We start from the raw sequence: 17360 nt of genomic DNA on the forward strand, positions 1-17360 counted from the left end.
GCCGATATCCCTAAACCCCATCCCTAACCCCAACCTACCCAACCGAACCCCAAACCCACCGAACCCCAACCTAACCCCAACCTAACCCCAACCTAACCCCACCCGAACCCCCAACCTACCCCACCCTAACCAACCAACCCCACCTAACCCCCCAAACCCCAACCTAACCCCAACCGAACCCCAACCTAACCCACTACCCCCTAACCCCAACCTAACCCCAACCTAACCCCAACCTAACCCCAACCTAACCCCAACCTAACCCCACCTAACCCCAACCTAACCCCAACCTAACCCCAACCTACCCCAACCTAACCCCAACCTAACCCAACCTAACCCCAACCTAACCCCAACCTAACCCCAACCTAACCCCAACCTAACCCCAACCTAACCCAACCTAACCCCAACCTAACCCCAACCTAACCCCAACCTAACCCCAACCTAACCCCAACCTAACCCCAACCTAACCCCAACCTAACCCCAACCTCAACCCCAACCTAACCCCAACCTAACCCCAACCTAACCCCAACCTAACCCCAACCTAACCCCAACCACCCAACCTAACCCCAACCTAACCCCCAACCTAACCCCAACCTAACCCCAACCTAACCCCAACCTAACCCCAACCTAACCCCAACCTAACCCCAACCTAACCCCAACCTAACCCCACCTAACCCCAACCTAACCCCAACCTAACCCCAACCTAACCCCAACCTAACCCCAACCTAACCCCAACCTAACCCCAACCTAACCCCAACCTAACCCCAACCTAACCCCAACCTAACCCCAACCTAACCCCAACCTAACCCCAACCTAACCCCAACCTAACCCCAACCTAACCCCAACCTAACCCCAACCTAACCCAACCTAACCCCAACCTAACCCCAACCTAACCCCAACCTAACCCCAACCTAACCCCAACCTAACCCCAACCTAACCCCAACCTAACCCCAACCTAACCCCAACCTAACCCCAACCTAACCCCAACCTAACCCCAACCTAACCCCAACCTAACCCCAACCTAACCCCAACCTAACCCCAACCTAACCCAACCTAACCCCAACCTAACCCCAACCTAACCCCAACCTAACCCCAACCTAACCCCAACCTAACCCCAACCTAACCCCAACCTAACCCCAACCTAACCCCAACCTAACCCCAACCTAACCCCAACCTAACCCCAACCTAACCCCAACCTAACCCCAACCTAACCCCAACCTAACCCCAACCTAACCCCAACCTAACCCCAACCTAACCCCAACCTAACCCCAACCTAACCCCAACCTAACCCCAACCTAACCCCAACCTAACCCCAACCTAACCCCAACCTAACCCCAACCTAACCCCAACCTAACCCCAACCTAACCCCAACCTAACCCCAACCTAACCCCAACCTAACCCCAACCTAACCCCAACCTAACCCCAACCTAACCCCAACCTAACCCCAACCTAACCCCAACCTAACCCCCAACCTAACCCCAACCTAACCCCAACCTAACCCCAACCTAACCCCAACCTAACCCAACCTAACCCCAACCTAACCCCAACCTAACCCAACCTAACCCCAACCTAACCCCAACCTAACCCCAACCTAACCCCAACCTAACCCCAACCTAACCCCAACCTAACCCCAACCTAACCCCAACCTAACCCCAACCTAACCCCAACCTAACCCCAACCTAACCCCAACCTAACCCCAACCTAACCCCAACCTAACCCCAACCTAACCCCAACCTAACCCCAACCTAACCCCAACCTAACCCCAACCTAACCCCAACCTAACCCCAACCTAACCCCAACCTAACCCCAACCTAACCCCAACCTAACCCCAACCTAACCCCAACCTAACCCCAACCTAACCCCAACCTAACCCCAACCTAACCCCAACCTAACCCCAACCTAACCCCAACCTAACCCCAACCTAACCCCAACCTAACCCCAACCTAACCCCAACCTAACCCCAACCTAACCCCAACCTAACCCCAACCTAACCCCAACCTAACCCAACCTAACCCCAACCTAACCCCAACCTAACCCCAACCTAACCCCAACCTAACCCCAACCTAACCCCAACCTAACCCCAACCTAACCCCAACCTAACCCCAACCTAACCCCAACCTAACCCCAACCTAACCCCAACCTAACCCCAACCTAACCCCAACCTAACCCCAACCTAACCCCAACCTAACCCCAACCTAACCCCAACCTAACCCCAACCTAACCCCAACCTAACCCCAACCTAACCCCAACCTAACCCCAACCTAACCCCAACCTAACCCCAACCTAACCCCAACCTAACCCCAACCTAACCCCAACCTAACCCCAACCTAACCCCAACCTAACCCCAACCTAACCCCAACCTAACCCCAACCTAACCCCAACCTAACCCCAACCTAACCCCAACCTAACCCCAACCTAACCCCAACCTAACCCCAACCTAACCCCAACCTAACCCAACCTAACCCCAACCTAACCCCAACCTAACCCCAACCTAACCCCAACCTAACCCCAACCTAACCCCAACCTAACCCCAACCTAACCCCAACCTAACCCCAACCTAACCCCAACCTAACCCCAACCTAACCCCAACCTAACCCCAACCTAACCCCAACCTAACCCCAACCTAACCCCAACCTAACCCCAACCTAACCCCAACCTAACCCCAACCTAACCCCAACCTAACCCCAACCTAACCCCAACCTAACCCCAACCTAACCCCAACCTAACCCCAACCTAACCCCAACCTAACCCCAACCTAACCCCAACCTAACCCCAACCTAACCCCAACCTAACCCCAACCTAACCCCAACCTAACCCCAACCTAACCCCAACCTAACCCCAACCTAACCCCAACCTAACCCCAACCTAACCCCAACCTAACCCCAACCTAACCCCAACCTAACCCCAACCTAACCCCAACCTAACCCCAACCTAACCCCAACCTAACCCCAACCTAACCCCAACCTAACCCCAACCTAACCCCAACCTAACCCCAACCTAACCCCAACCTAACCCCAACCTAACCCCAACCTAACCCCAACCTAACCCCAACCTAACCCCAACCTAACCCCAACCTAACCCCAACCTAACCCCAACCTAACCCCAACCTAACCCCAACCTAACCCCAACCTAACCCCAACCTAACCCCAACCTAACCCCAACCTAACCCCAACCTAACCCCAACCTAACCCCAACCTAACCCCAACCTAACCCCAACCTAACCCCAACCTAACCCCAACCTAACCCCAACCTAACCCCAACCTAACCCCAACCTAACCCCAACCTAACCCCAACCTAACCCCAACCTAACCCCAACCTAACCCCAACCTAACCCCAACCTAACCCCAACCTAACCCCAACCTAACCCAACCTAACCCCAACCTAACCCCAACCTAACCCCAACCTAACCCCAACCTAACCCCAACCTAACCCCAACCTAACCCCAACCTAACCCCAACCTAACCCCAACCTAACCCCAACCTAACCCCTGTGGAGGGGCCGCTGAACAGGATTACGAAGGCATGATCTTCGACTGAACAGTGGGGCCCACCCCCACGGGCCCGAACAGGATTACGGAGGACGTGAAATTACAGGTCCCTGCCCGAGTACCGAAGTACCAATCGGACAGGAGTGCAGATCCACGACTGAATCCCCAACAGATTCGCAAGCATCAGCGGCGCGACGACAACTCCCGCGATTCGATGCGAACGTCGAGCAGTCGTCGAGCAGTCACCAAGACTGAGGTGTGCTTGGGCCGCCATACGAATCCAAAGAGTTGTCCAGTGCACGTTGACCCGCACGTACCCGGAATACGCACGAGCGAGTACGTCACGCGACAGTTTGAAACAACTGAGCGATCGCGTACCGACAAATCGCGGATACAATTTTTCGTTCCAAGATGGATAAGTGTCGTTGTACAGAATGAGCTCACAATGCACTGAACATAGGTGTCTATCTTACCATTAATTAAGCCTAAAACGCACGCATTCTACGGTGTCCCCCGGCGTCCAACGATGTCCAACGACGTCCAACGACGTCCAACGGTGTCCAACGGTGTCCAACGGTGTCCAACGGTGTCCAACGGTGTCCAACGGTGTCCAACGATGTCCAACGGTGTCCCACGGTGCAGCCCAGTCTGGATCATCCAAAATTCTGTTCGCGGCATTTGGAGATCCAAACCGGACTGGTGCGTAGTTCTTAGCTTGGCATCGTTTTCCAAAGATTAATCAACGGATTAATTTTTTGGAAAACGATGCCAATTACCAGGTCTCACCACGAGGAGGTGACTACGCAAGAGACCCGCCCATGGGTTATTTATCTTTATACATTCATCTCGACATTCAACCCATTGGCAGAATGTCGAGTACCGTCTCTACTTGACCATGGGCCTGCGTGAAGAAATAGTTGTTTCGTACCCTAACTGCGAAACACATATCTCCAACGCAGCATTTACATGAATCTTCACAAACGTAGAACAACATACATAAAACAACATCTATCTCCCACACAAAGATTACATCGATCAGTACATATATCGTACATATATCAGTACATAATTCGTAGCCCTACCGGCAGCATTCGGTATCAAAGACACATTTATCTAACTTGGAACGAGTGAAAGAAAATGAAGCTAACGAACGAACTCACAAACTTACGCGACGTACTCCCGTGCACCGGATAACCCGAAGGATTAGCGGAAAGCCCAAGTATTGACCATAACTCGATTCCTGTTTCGCCGTTCGAAACTTATACGAGTCGCGGTCGATGGCGCCGACCGATGATGCCAGTGATCCGCTGGTGATCCAGCCGTGGATCCAGCACATAGGCCGGCAACTTAACACACTCCAACTGAACATGTGGAACCCGGGGAGGGGCCGCTGAACAGGATTACGAAGGCATGATCTTCGACTGAACAGTGGGGCCCACCCCCACGGGCCCGAACAGGATTACGGAGGACGTGAAATTACAGGTCCCTGCCCGAGTACCGAAGTACCAATCGGACAGGAGTGCAGATCCACGACTGAATCCCCAACAGATTCGCAAGCATCAGCGGCGCGACGACAACACCCGCGATTCGATGTGAACGTCGAGCAGTCGTCGAGCAGTCACCAAGACTGAGGTGTGCTTGGGCCGCCATACGAATCCAAAGAGTTGTCCAGTGCACGTTGACCCGCACGTACCCGGAATACGCACGAGCGAGTACGTCACGCGACAGTTTGAAACAACTGAGCGATCGCGTACCGACAAATCGCGGATACAATTTTTCGTTCCAAGATGGATAAGTGTCGTTGTACAGAATGAGCTCACAATGCACTGAACATAGGTGTCTATCTTACCATTAATTAAGCCTAAAACGCACGCATTCTACGGTGTCCCCCGGCGTCCAACGATGTCCAACGACGTCCAACGACGTCCAACGGTGTCCAACGGTGTCCAACGGTGTCCAACGGTGTCCAACGGTGTCCAACGGTGTCCAACGATGTCCAACGGTGTCCCACGGTGCAGCCCAGTCTGGATCATCCAAAATTCTGTTCGCGGCATTTGGAGATCCAAACCGGACTGGTGCGTAGTTCTTAGCTTGGCATCGTTTTCCAAAGATTAATCAACGGATTAATTTTTTGGAAAACGATGCCAATTACCAGGTCTCACCACGAGGAGGTGACTACGCAAGAGACCCGCCCATGGGTTATTTATCTTTATACATTCATCTCGACATTCAACCCATTGGCAGAATGTCGAGTACCGTCTCTACTTGACCATGGGCCTGCGTGAAGAAATAGTTGTTTCGTACCCTAACTGCGAAAAACATATCCCCAACGCAGCATTTACATGAATCTTCACAAACGTAGAACAACATACATAAAACAACATCTATCTCCCACACAAAGATTACATCGATCAGTACATATATCGTACATATATCAGTACATAATTCGTAGCCCTACCGGCAGCATTCGGTATCAAAGACACATTTATCTAACTTGGAACGAGTGAAAGAAAATGAAGCTAACGAACGTACTATCAAACCTACACGACGTACTCCCATGCACCGGATAACCCGAAGGATTAGCGGAAAGCCCAAGTATTGACCATAACTCGATTCCTGTTTCGCCGTTCGAAACTTATACGAGTCGCGGTCGATGGCGCCGACCGATGATGCCAGTGATCCGCTGGTGATCCAGCCGTGGATCCAGCACATAGGCCGGCAACTTAACACACTCCAACTGAACATGTGGAACCCGGGGAGGGGCCGCTGAACAGGATTACGAAGGCAGAGGCCTCAACTGAACAGTGGGGCCCACCCCTGTGGAGGGGCCGCTGAACAGGATTACGAAGGCATGATCTTCGACTGAACAGTGGGGCCCACCCCCACGGGCCCGAACAGGATTACGGAGGACGTGAAATTACAGGTCCCTGCCCGAGTACCGAAGTACCAATCGGACAGGAATGCAGATCCACGACTGAATCCCCAACAGATTCGCAAGCATCAGCGGCGCGACGACAACTCCCGCGATTCGATGCGAACGTCGAGCAGTCGTCGAGCAGTCACCAAGACTGAGGTGTGCTTGGGCCGCCATACGAATCCAAAGAGTTGTCCAGTGCACGTTGACCCGCACGTACCCGGAATACGCACGAGCGAGTACGTCACGCGACAGTTTGAAACAACTGAGCGATCGCGTACCGACAAATCGCGGATACAATTTTTCGTTCCAAGATGGATAAGTGTCGTTGTACAGAATGAGCTCACAATGCACTGAACATAGGTGTCTATCTTACCATTAATTAAGCCTAAAACGCACGCATTCTACGGTGTCCCCCGGCGTCCAACGATGTCCAACGACGTCCAACGACGTCCAACGGTGTCCAACGGTGTCCAACGGTGTCCAACGGTGTCCAACGGTGTCCAACGATGTCCAACGGTGTCCCACGGTGCAGCCCAGTCTGAATCATCCAAAATTCTGTTCGCGGCATTTGGAGATCCAAACCGGACTGGTGCGTAGTTCTTAGCTTGGCATCGTTTTCCAAAGATTAATCAACGGATTAATTTTTTGGAAAACGATGCCAATTACCAGGTCTCACCACGAGGAGGTGACTACGCAAGAGACCCGCCCATGGGTTATTTATCTTTATACATTCATCTCGACATTCAACCCATTGGCAGAATGTCGAGTACCGTCTCTACTTGACCATGGGCCTGCGTGAAGAAATAGTTGTTTCGTACCCTAACTGCGAAACACATATCTCCAACGCAGCATTTACATGAATCTTCACAAACGTAGAACAACATACATAAAACAACATCTATCTCCCACACAAAGATTACATCGATCAGTACATATATCGTACATATATCAGTACATAATTCGTAGCCCTACCGGCAGCATTCGGTATCAAAGACACATTTATCTAACTTGGAACGAGTGAAAGAAAATGAAGCTAAAGAACGTACTATCAAACCTACACGACGTACTCCCGTGCACCGGATAACCCGAATGATTAGCGGAAAGCCCAAGTATTGACCATAACTCGATTCCTGTTTCGCCGTTCGAAACTTATACGAGTCGCGGTCGATGGCGCCGACCGATGATGCCAGTGATCCGCTGGTGATCCAGCCGTGGATCCAGCACATAGGCCGGCAACTTAACACACTCCAACTGAACATGTGGAACCCGGGGAGGGGCCGCTGAACAGGATTACGAAGGCAGAGGCCTCAACTGAACAGTGGGGCCCACCCCTGTGGAGGGGCCGCTGAACAGGATTACGAAGGCATGATCTTCGACTGAACAGTGGGGCCCACCCCCACGGGCCCGAACAGGATTACGGAGGACGTGAAATTACAGGTCCCTGCCCGAGTACCGAAGTACCAATCGGACAGGAGTGCAGATCCACGACTGAATCCCCAACAGATTCGCAAGCATCAGCGGCGCGACGACAACTCCCGCGATTCGATGCGAACGTCGAGCAGTCGTCGAGCAGTCACCAAGACTGAGGTGTGCTTGGGCCGCCATACGAATCCAAAGAGTTGTCCAGTGCACGTTGACCCGCACGTACCCGGAATACGCACGAGCGAGTACGTCACGCGACAGTTTGAAACAACTGAGCGATCGCGTACCGACAAATCGCGGATACAATTTTTCGTTCCAAGATGGATAAGTGTCGTTGTACAGAATGAGCTCACAATGCACTGAACATAGGTGTCTATCTTACTATTAATTAAGCCTAAAACGCACGCATTCTACGGTGTCCCCCGGCGTCCAACGATGTCCAACGACGTCCAACGACGTCCAACGGTGTCCAACGGTGTCCAACGGTGTCCAACGGTGTCCAACGGTGTCCAACGGTGTCCAACGGTGTCCAACGGTGTCCAACGATGTCCAACGGTGTCCCACGGTGCAGCCCAGTCTGGATCATCCAAAATTCTGTTCGCGGCATTTGGAGATCCAAACCGGACTGGTGCGTAGTTCTTAGCTTGGCATCGTTTTCCAAAGATTAATCAACGGATTAATTTTTTGGAAAACGATGCCAATTACCAGGTCTCACCACGAGGAGGTGACTACGCAAGAGACCCGCCCATGGGTTATTTATCTTTATACATTCATCTCGACATTCAACCCATTGGCAGAATGTCGAGTACCGTCTCTACTTGACCATGGGCCTGCGTGAAGAAATAGTTGTTTCGTACCCTAACTGCGAAACACATATCTCCAACGCAGCATTTACATGAATCTTCACAAACGTAGAACAACATACATAAAACAACATCTATCTCCCACACAAAGATTACATCGATCAGTACATATATCGTACATATATCAGTACATAATTCGTAGCCCTACCGGCAGCATTCGGTATCAAAGACACATTTATCTAACTTGGAACGAGTGAAAGAAAATGAAGCTAACGAACGTACTATCAAACCTACACGACGTACTCCCGTGCACCGGATAACCCGAAGGATTAGCGGAAAGCCCAAGTATTGACCATAACTCGATTCCTGTTTCGCCGTTCGAAACTTATACGAGTCGCGGTCGATGGCGCCGACCGATGATGCCAGTGATCCGCTGGTGATCCAGCCGTGGATCCAGCACATAGGCCGGCAACTTAACACACTCCAACTGAACATGTGGAACCCGGGGAGGGGCCGCTGAACAGGATTACGAAGGCAGAGGCCTCAACTGAACAGTGGGGCCCACCCCTGTGGAGGGGCCGCTGAACAGGATTACGAAGGCATGATCTTCGACTGAACAGTGGGGCCCACCCCCACGGGCCCGAACAGGATTACGGAGGACGTGAAATTACAGGTCCCTGCCCGAGTACCGAAGTACCAATCGGACAGGAGTGCAGATCCACGACTGAATCCCCAACAGATTCGCAAGCATCAGCGGCGCGACGACAACTCCCGCGATTCGATGCGAACGTCGAGCAGTCGTCGAGCAGTCACCAAGACTGAGGTGTGCTTGGGCCGCCATACGAATCCAAAGAGTTGTCCAGTGCACGTTGACCCGCACGTACCCGGAATACGCACGAGCGAGTACGTCACGCGACAGTTTGAAACAACTGAGCGATCGCGTACCGACAAATCGCGGATACAATTTTTCGTTCCAAGATGGGTAAGTGTCGTTGTACAGAATGAGCTCACAATGCACTGAACATAGGTGTCTATCTTACCATTAATTAAGCCTAAAACGCACGCATTCTACGGTGTCCCCCGGCGTCCAACGATGTCCAACGACGTCCAACGACGTCCAACGACGTCCAACGGTGTCCAACGGTGTCCAACGGTGTCCAACGGTGTCCAACGGTGTCCAACGGTGTCCAACGATGTCCAAGGGTGTCCCACGGTGCAGCCCAGTCTGGATCATCCAAAATTCTGTTCGCGGCATTTGGAGATCCAAACCGGACTGGTGCGTAGTTCTTAGCTTGGCATCGTTTTCCAAAGATTAATCAACGGATTAATTTTTTGGAAAACGATGCCAATTACCAGGTCTCACCACGAGGAGGTGACTACGCAAGAGACCCGCCCATGGGTTATTTATCTTTATACATTCATCTCGACATTCAACCCATTGGCAGAATGTCGAGTACCGTCTCTACTTGACCATGGGCCTGCGTGAAGAAATAGTTGTTTCGTACCCTAACTGCGAAACACATATCTCCAACGCAGCATTTACATGAATCTTCACAAACGTAGAACAACATACATAAAACAACATCTATCTCCCACACAAAGATTACATCGATCAGTACATATATCGTACATATATCAGTACATAATTCGTAGCCCTACCGGCAGCATTCGGTATCAAAGACACATTTATCTAACTTGGAACGAGTGAAAGAAAATGAAGCTAACGAACGTACTATCAAACCTACACGACGTACTCCCGTGCACCGGATAACCCGAAGGATTAGCGGAAAGCCCAAGTATTGACCATAACTCGATTCCTGTTTCGCCGTTCGAAACTTATACGAGTCGCGGTCGATGGCGCCGACCGATGATGCCAGTGATCCGCTGGTGATCCAGCCGTGGATCCAGCACATAGGCCGGCAACTTAACACACTCCAACTGAACATGTGGAACCCGGGGAGGGGCCGCTGAACAGGATTACGACGGCAGAGGCCTCAACTGAACAGTGGGGCCCACCCCTGTGGAGGGGCCGCTGAACAGGATTACGAAGGCATGATCTTCGACTGAACAGTGGGGCCCACCCCCACGGGCCCGAACAGGATTACGGAGGACGTGAAATTACAGGTCCCTGCCCGAGTACCGAAGTACCAATCGGACAGGAGTGCAGATCCACGACTGAATCCCCAACAGATTCGCAAGCATCAGCGGCGCGACGACAACTCCCGCGATTCGATGCGAACGTCGAGCAGTCGTCGAGCAGTCACCAAGACTGAGGTGTGCTTGGGCCGCCATACGAATCCAAAGAGTTGTCCAGTGCACGTTGACCCGCACGTACCCGGAATACGCACGAGCGAGTACGTCACGCGACAGTTTGAAACAACTGAGCGATCGCGTACCGACAAATCGCGGATACAATTTTTCGTTCCAAGATGGGTAAGTGTCGTTGTACAGAATGAGCTCACAATGCACTGAACATAGGTGTCTATCTTACCATTAATTAAGCCTAAAACGCACGCATTCTACGGTGTCCCCCGGCGTCCAACGATGTCCAACGACGTCCAACGACGTCCAACGGTGTCCAACGGTGTCCAACGGTGTCCAACGGTGTCCAACGGTGTCCTACGGTGTCCAACGATGTCCAACGGTGTCCAACGATGTCCAACGGTGTCCCACGGTGCAGCCCAGTCTGGATCATCCAAAATTCTGTTCGCGGCATTTGGAGATCCAAACCGGACTGGTGCGTAGTTCTTAGCTTGGCATCGTTTTCCAAAGATTAATCAACGGATTAATTTTTTGGAAAACGATGCCAATTACCAGGTCTCACCACGAGGAGGTGACTACGCAAGAGACCCGCCCATGGGTTATTTATCTTTATACATTCATCTCGACATTCAACCCATTGGCAGAATGTCGAGTACCGTCTCTACTCGACCATGGGCCTGCGTGAAGAAATAGTTGTTTCGTACCCTAACTGCGAAACACATATCTCCAACGCAGCATTTACATGAATCTTCACAAACGTAGAACAACATACATAAAACAACATCTATCTCCCACACAAAGATTACATCGATCAGTACATATATCGTACATATATCAGTACATAATTCGTAGCCCTACCGGCAGCATTCGGTATCAAAGACACATTTATCTAACTTGGAACGAGTGAAAGAAAATGAAGCTAACGAACGTACTATCAAACCTACACGACGTACTCCCGTGCACCGGATAACCCGAAGGATTAGCGGAAAGCCCAAGTATTGACCATAACTCGATTCCTGTTTCGCCGTTCGAAACTTATACGAGTCGCGGTCGATGGCGCCGACCGATGATGCCAGTGATCCGCTGGTGATCCAGCCGTGGATCCAGCACATAGGCCGGCAACTTAACACACTCCAACTGAACATGTGGAACCCGGGGAGGGGCCGCTGAACAGGATTACGAAGGCAGAGGCCTCAACTGAACAGTGGGGCCCACCCCTGTGGAGGGGCCGCTGAACAGGATTACGAAGGCATGATCTTCGACTGAACAGTGGGGCCCACCCCCACGGGCCCGAACAGGATTACGGAGGACGTGAAATTACAGGTCCCTGCCCGAGTACCGAAGTACCAATCGGACAGGAATGCAGATCCACGACTGAATCCCCAACAGATTCGCAAGCATCAGCGGCGCGACGACAACTCCCGCGATTCGATGCGAACGTCGAGCAGTCGTCGAGCAGTCACCAAGACTGAGGTGTGCTTGGGCCGCCATACGAATCCAAAGAGTTGTCCAGTGCACGTTGACCCGCACGTACCCGGAATACGCACGAGCGAGTACGTCACGCGACAGTTTGAAACAACTGAGCGATCGCGTACCGACAAATCGCGTATACAATTTTTCGTTCCAAGATGGATAAGTGTCGTTGTACAGAATGAGCTCACAATGCACTGAACATAGGTGTCTATCTTACCATTAATTAAGCCTAAAACGCACGCATTCTACGGTGTCCCCCGGCGTCCAACGACGTCCAACGACGTCCAACGGTGTCCAATGGTGTCCAACGGTGTCCAACGGTGTCCAACGGTGTCCAACGGTGTCCAACGATGTCCAGCGGTGTCCCACGGTGCAGCCCAGTCTGGATCATCCAAAATTCTGTTCGCGGCATTTGGAGATCCAAACCGGACTGGTGCGTAGTTCTTAGCTTGGCATCGTTTTCCAAAGATTAATCAACGGATTAATTTTTTGGAAAACGATGCCAATTACCAGGTCTCACCACGAGGAGGTGACTACGCAAGAGACCCGCCCATGGGTTATTTATCTTTATACATTCATCTCGACATTCAACCCATTGGCAGAATGTCGAGTACCGTCTCTACTTGACCATGGGCCTGCGTGAAGAAATAGTTGTTTCGTACCCTAACTGCGAAACACATATCTCCAACGCAGCATTTACATGAATCTTCACAAACGTAGAACAACATACATAAAACAACATCTATCTCCCACACAAAGATTACATCGATCAGTACATATATCGTACATATGTCAGTACATAATTCGTAGCCCTACCGGCAGCATTCGGTATCAAAGACACATTTATCTAACTTGGAACGAGTGAAAGAAAATGAAGCTAACGAACGAACTCACAAACTTACGCGACGTACTCCCGTGCACCGGATAACCCGAAGGATTAGCGGAAAGCCCAAGTATTGACCATAACTCGATTCCTGTTTCGCCGTTCGAAACTTATACGAGTCGCGGTCGATGGCGCCGACCGATGATGCCAGTGACCCGCTGGTGATCCAGCCGTGGATCCAGCACATAGGCCGGCAACTTAACACACTCCAACTGAACATGTGGAACCCGGGGAGGGGCCGCTGAACAGGATTACGAAGGCAGAGGCCTCAACTGAACAGTGGGGCCCACCCCTGTGGAGGGGCCGCTGAACAGGATTACGAAGGCATGATCTTCGACTGAACAGTGGGGCTCACCCCCACGGGCCCGAACAGGATTACGGAGGACGTGAAATTACAGGTCCCTGCCCGAGTACCGAAGTACCAATCGTACAGGAGTGCAGATCCACGACTGAATCCCCAACAGATTCGCAAGCATCAGCGGCGCGACGACAACTCCCGCGATTCGATGCGAACGTCGAGCAGTCGTCGAGCAGTCACCAAGACTGAGGTGTGCTTGGGCCGCCTTACGAATCCAAAGAGTTGTCCAGTGCACGTTGACCCGCACGTACCCGGAATACGCACGAGCGAGTACGTCACGCGACAGTTTGAAACAACTGAGCGATCGCGTACCGACAAATCGCGGATACAATTTTTCGTTCCAAGATGGATAAGTGTCGTTGTACAGAATGAGCTCACAATGCACTGAACATAGGTGTCTATCTTACCATTAATTAAGCCTAAAACGCACGCATTCTACGGTGTCCCCCGGCGTCCAACGATGTCCAACGGTGTCCAACGACGTCCAACGGTGTCCAACGGTGTCCAACGGTGTCCAACGGTGTCCAACGTCGTCCAACGATGTCCAACGATGTCCAACGTCGTCCAACGGTGTCCAACGATGTCCAACGATGTCCAACGTCGTCCAACGGTGTCCAACGATGTCCAACGGTGTCCAACGATGTCCAACGATGTCCAACGGTGTCCAACGGTGTCCCACGTTGCAGTGCAGTGTAGATCATCCAAAATTCTTTTCGCGGCATTTGGACATCCACACTGAACCAATGATGTCCCACGTTGCAGTCCAGTGTAGATCATCCAAAATTCTTTTCGCGTTTTTTGGTGATCTACACTGGACCAACGGTGTTCTACGGTTTCCAGCGGCGTCCCACGATGTCCAACGGCGTCCCACGGTGTCCAATGTCGTCCCACGGTGTCCAATGTCGTCCCACGTTGCAGTCCAGTTTAGATTATCCAAAATTCTCTTCGTGGCTTTTCGTAATCCAAAATGGACTGTATTAGCGTGATTCTGAGCTTGGTATCGAATTATTGTGCAATGTTTGTACTTATCAATGTAGTCGTTTTCTGAAAATTAATCAACTGATTAATCTGCGAAAACAATTACATCGATCAGTACAAACATTGTACAATAATTCGCAACCGTACTGGCAACATTCGGTATCAATGATACATATGTCTAACTTGGAACCACAGAAAGGAAATGAAAGTACTGACACTGTATATACAATTTAGAGTTTTGCAAAAGAGACATACGACTCGTTGTACTAAGCTTATGAAGATATCGAAAAGTTATAAACTCCAACGTGGCCGCAATATTCTTCTTTTAAAAATGGGAAAACGGGCAGAAGCCTGAACAATCAGACGATGGAAGAAAAATCATTTGGGCATCTAGCATACATATTTAATATGCTGTGAAATGTTCATATATGTAACTGAAACGTATTTTCTGTAAATTGATAAATCTGAAACAAACTCATTTACTGGATTATGGTATATGGAAGAAACAGACATCTTTAAAACGAGAACATTTTATGAAACATTTTATGAAAAATAAACTATTAATAATGGCCAATTATAGATCAAATTACTATTGATTAAATTTTAGCAAATATAGAGAATCGTGTGTATCTTTTAATCGAAACTAGGGTTACGTTGGAAACAAGAATTTTAAGTAATTGAATTTAAACTAAATTAAAAATTGAAAAGTTAGTTTGGAATAACTAAGATGAGAGAAACCCCGGTTATTATACAATCACTTGCTTTATCTTTTAACTTTTAACAGTATCTGTTATATTCTACAACAACGTAGTGATTTGCAACATAATAAACCGAAAGGTATGTGCATAAGTCATTTTTTTCAGAATTTTTGCTACAAACGTGACGATGTCTTTGTTTCGTGACGAAACTTTTGTTTCATGCAAATGAAATTCGAATATTTATAAAATTCTACATTACTGTTAAAAGATTGAAGTGAAAATATCGCGGTCGAATAAATTCTAAAAGTTATGGTTCTAAGAACGAACAATCACCAGCACTAATTCCAATTGCAATGAATTAAATTTTAAAAAATATTTCCAGCCTTCCTAGCAACATTAAGGTATTTCGTTATAATACTTTGTTGCGCATGAAATCGCTCACAATTTCATACATGTAAATATATATATGTCGGAGATGGAAAAACACCGGAACCTCTCCTTGGATTCTCGGGAATACCGTAATGTCGTAATTTAGATTAAACAAATGTCGCTCCGATTGTTCGAGGTTTATGATAGTGAGCTTGGGCTCGAGGCGACAACCAGTCGCCGAACGTAGCCGCGGTCAAGGGATGAACGTTTTATCTAACAAAGGCACAGAGTAACTCTATACCTCTCCTTTAAAGAAATAGCCGTAGCGACACGTGGCAGTAAATATTTCAAAGGTTTCTGTTCCGTGGCTCGCCACACGCAGATCCTATCCTTCGGGTAAGATGATCTCCAGATGTCAATATACCTCCGCAGTATGTTTAGCTAACTTGAGGACCCGCAATAAATCTTAAGATTTAGTCAAGCAAAGTTCTTCATTTAGACAAACAGTCCTTGTTGCAACTACGGGACGATAGGAGAAGCCTATCTTCCACGAACGATGCCCCCGTCAACAACCTCCCCTCAAGGGCGGCCAGCATCTCTTTCAAAACGCCGATATGGAGATCGACCAATTAGCAACAGCGCTAATTTCCCTCACCTTTGGAACGAAAGCTTTCTTTGACGAATCCGAGGATCTCATGTCCTTAGACCCACCCATTATAGTTTTCCTCGACGGCATCGTCGAGACGGAGAGTCACTATCCGGTACGATCTCGACGACGATTCAAGTAACTCTCGGATACGTAGTGATGGCCCCATGCATTAACATTGAGTACAACTTAGACGCTAAAGAAGAGTAGAGTTCGTCATCCCGTTGACCGTGGATTCGTTATTGAGCCTAAGATCATTGTCATTAGCTTCTCGAGTATCAAATTATCGCGATTACTTGTCCAATTCCAACATGGTCATGTTTGCACTAGTAAATATCTCCTCTATTGCATAGTGATCACGTCTAGTGTCAATAGGGATTCGTTTACGCCCTTAACCCTAACTCTAATCGTAACGCCAACCCGACATATATATTATACATTCGTAATAAAGTTCTGTTTTTAGCAGTCATGGTAACGTTAACGCTGACAAAGGAATATGTCTTATAGCAGTATTTTCAGTAAAAAACGTAGTAATAAGGGGCGCAAAATAAGGGGCGCTGAAAAAGAAACAAAGCAGTAGCCAGAAGGGCTACTAAAATTCGATCGTCTTCCACTCTATATAAACCCGATCAACACGCCGAGAGTGGAACTGAATATTCTTGTTTCGCAACGCTAATTTACTACTAATATTTATGAAGCAGAAAATTCTCAAAATCAAACGCGACGAGTGCTTCGTTATATTTGCAATATCGATTAATCTACCATTAAAAAAAAAAAAAGAAAAATCTGAAAATTCCCGATATCTAATACGCAACGCTAATAAGTATAAATCTACGCACTCGTATTTAAGCAATACGCAACACTAATAGCGAGAGATTGCAGTGCAACCATTTAGGAGGTTGCCCATGAACGATCACACTTGTACAGCTCTTTAGGCTGTACGTGTGATCCAGGAGCAGTGTCCGACAAATGCAGTCGGAGGGTTTGGGCAGTTTGTGAACGCAACTCTACTTAACAAAACGCGATCATTCATTATCGCAACGCTAACAGGAAAAATAAGTAGAACT

This window comes from Bombus affinis, chromosome 4 (genome assembly GCF_024516045.1).
Source record: "Bombus affinis isolate iyBomAffi1 chromosome 4, iyBomAffi1.2, whole genome shotgun sequence".
NCBI classification, from domain to species: Eukaryota; Metazoa; Arthropoda; class Insecta; order Hymenoptera; family Apidae; genus Bombus; species Bombus affinis.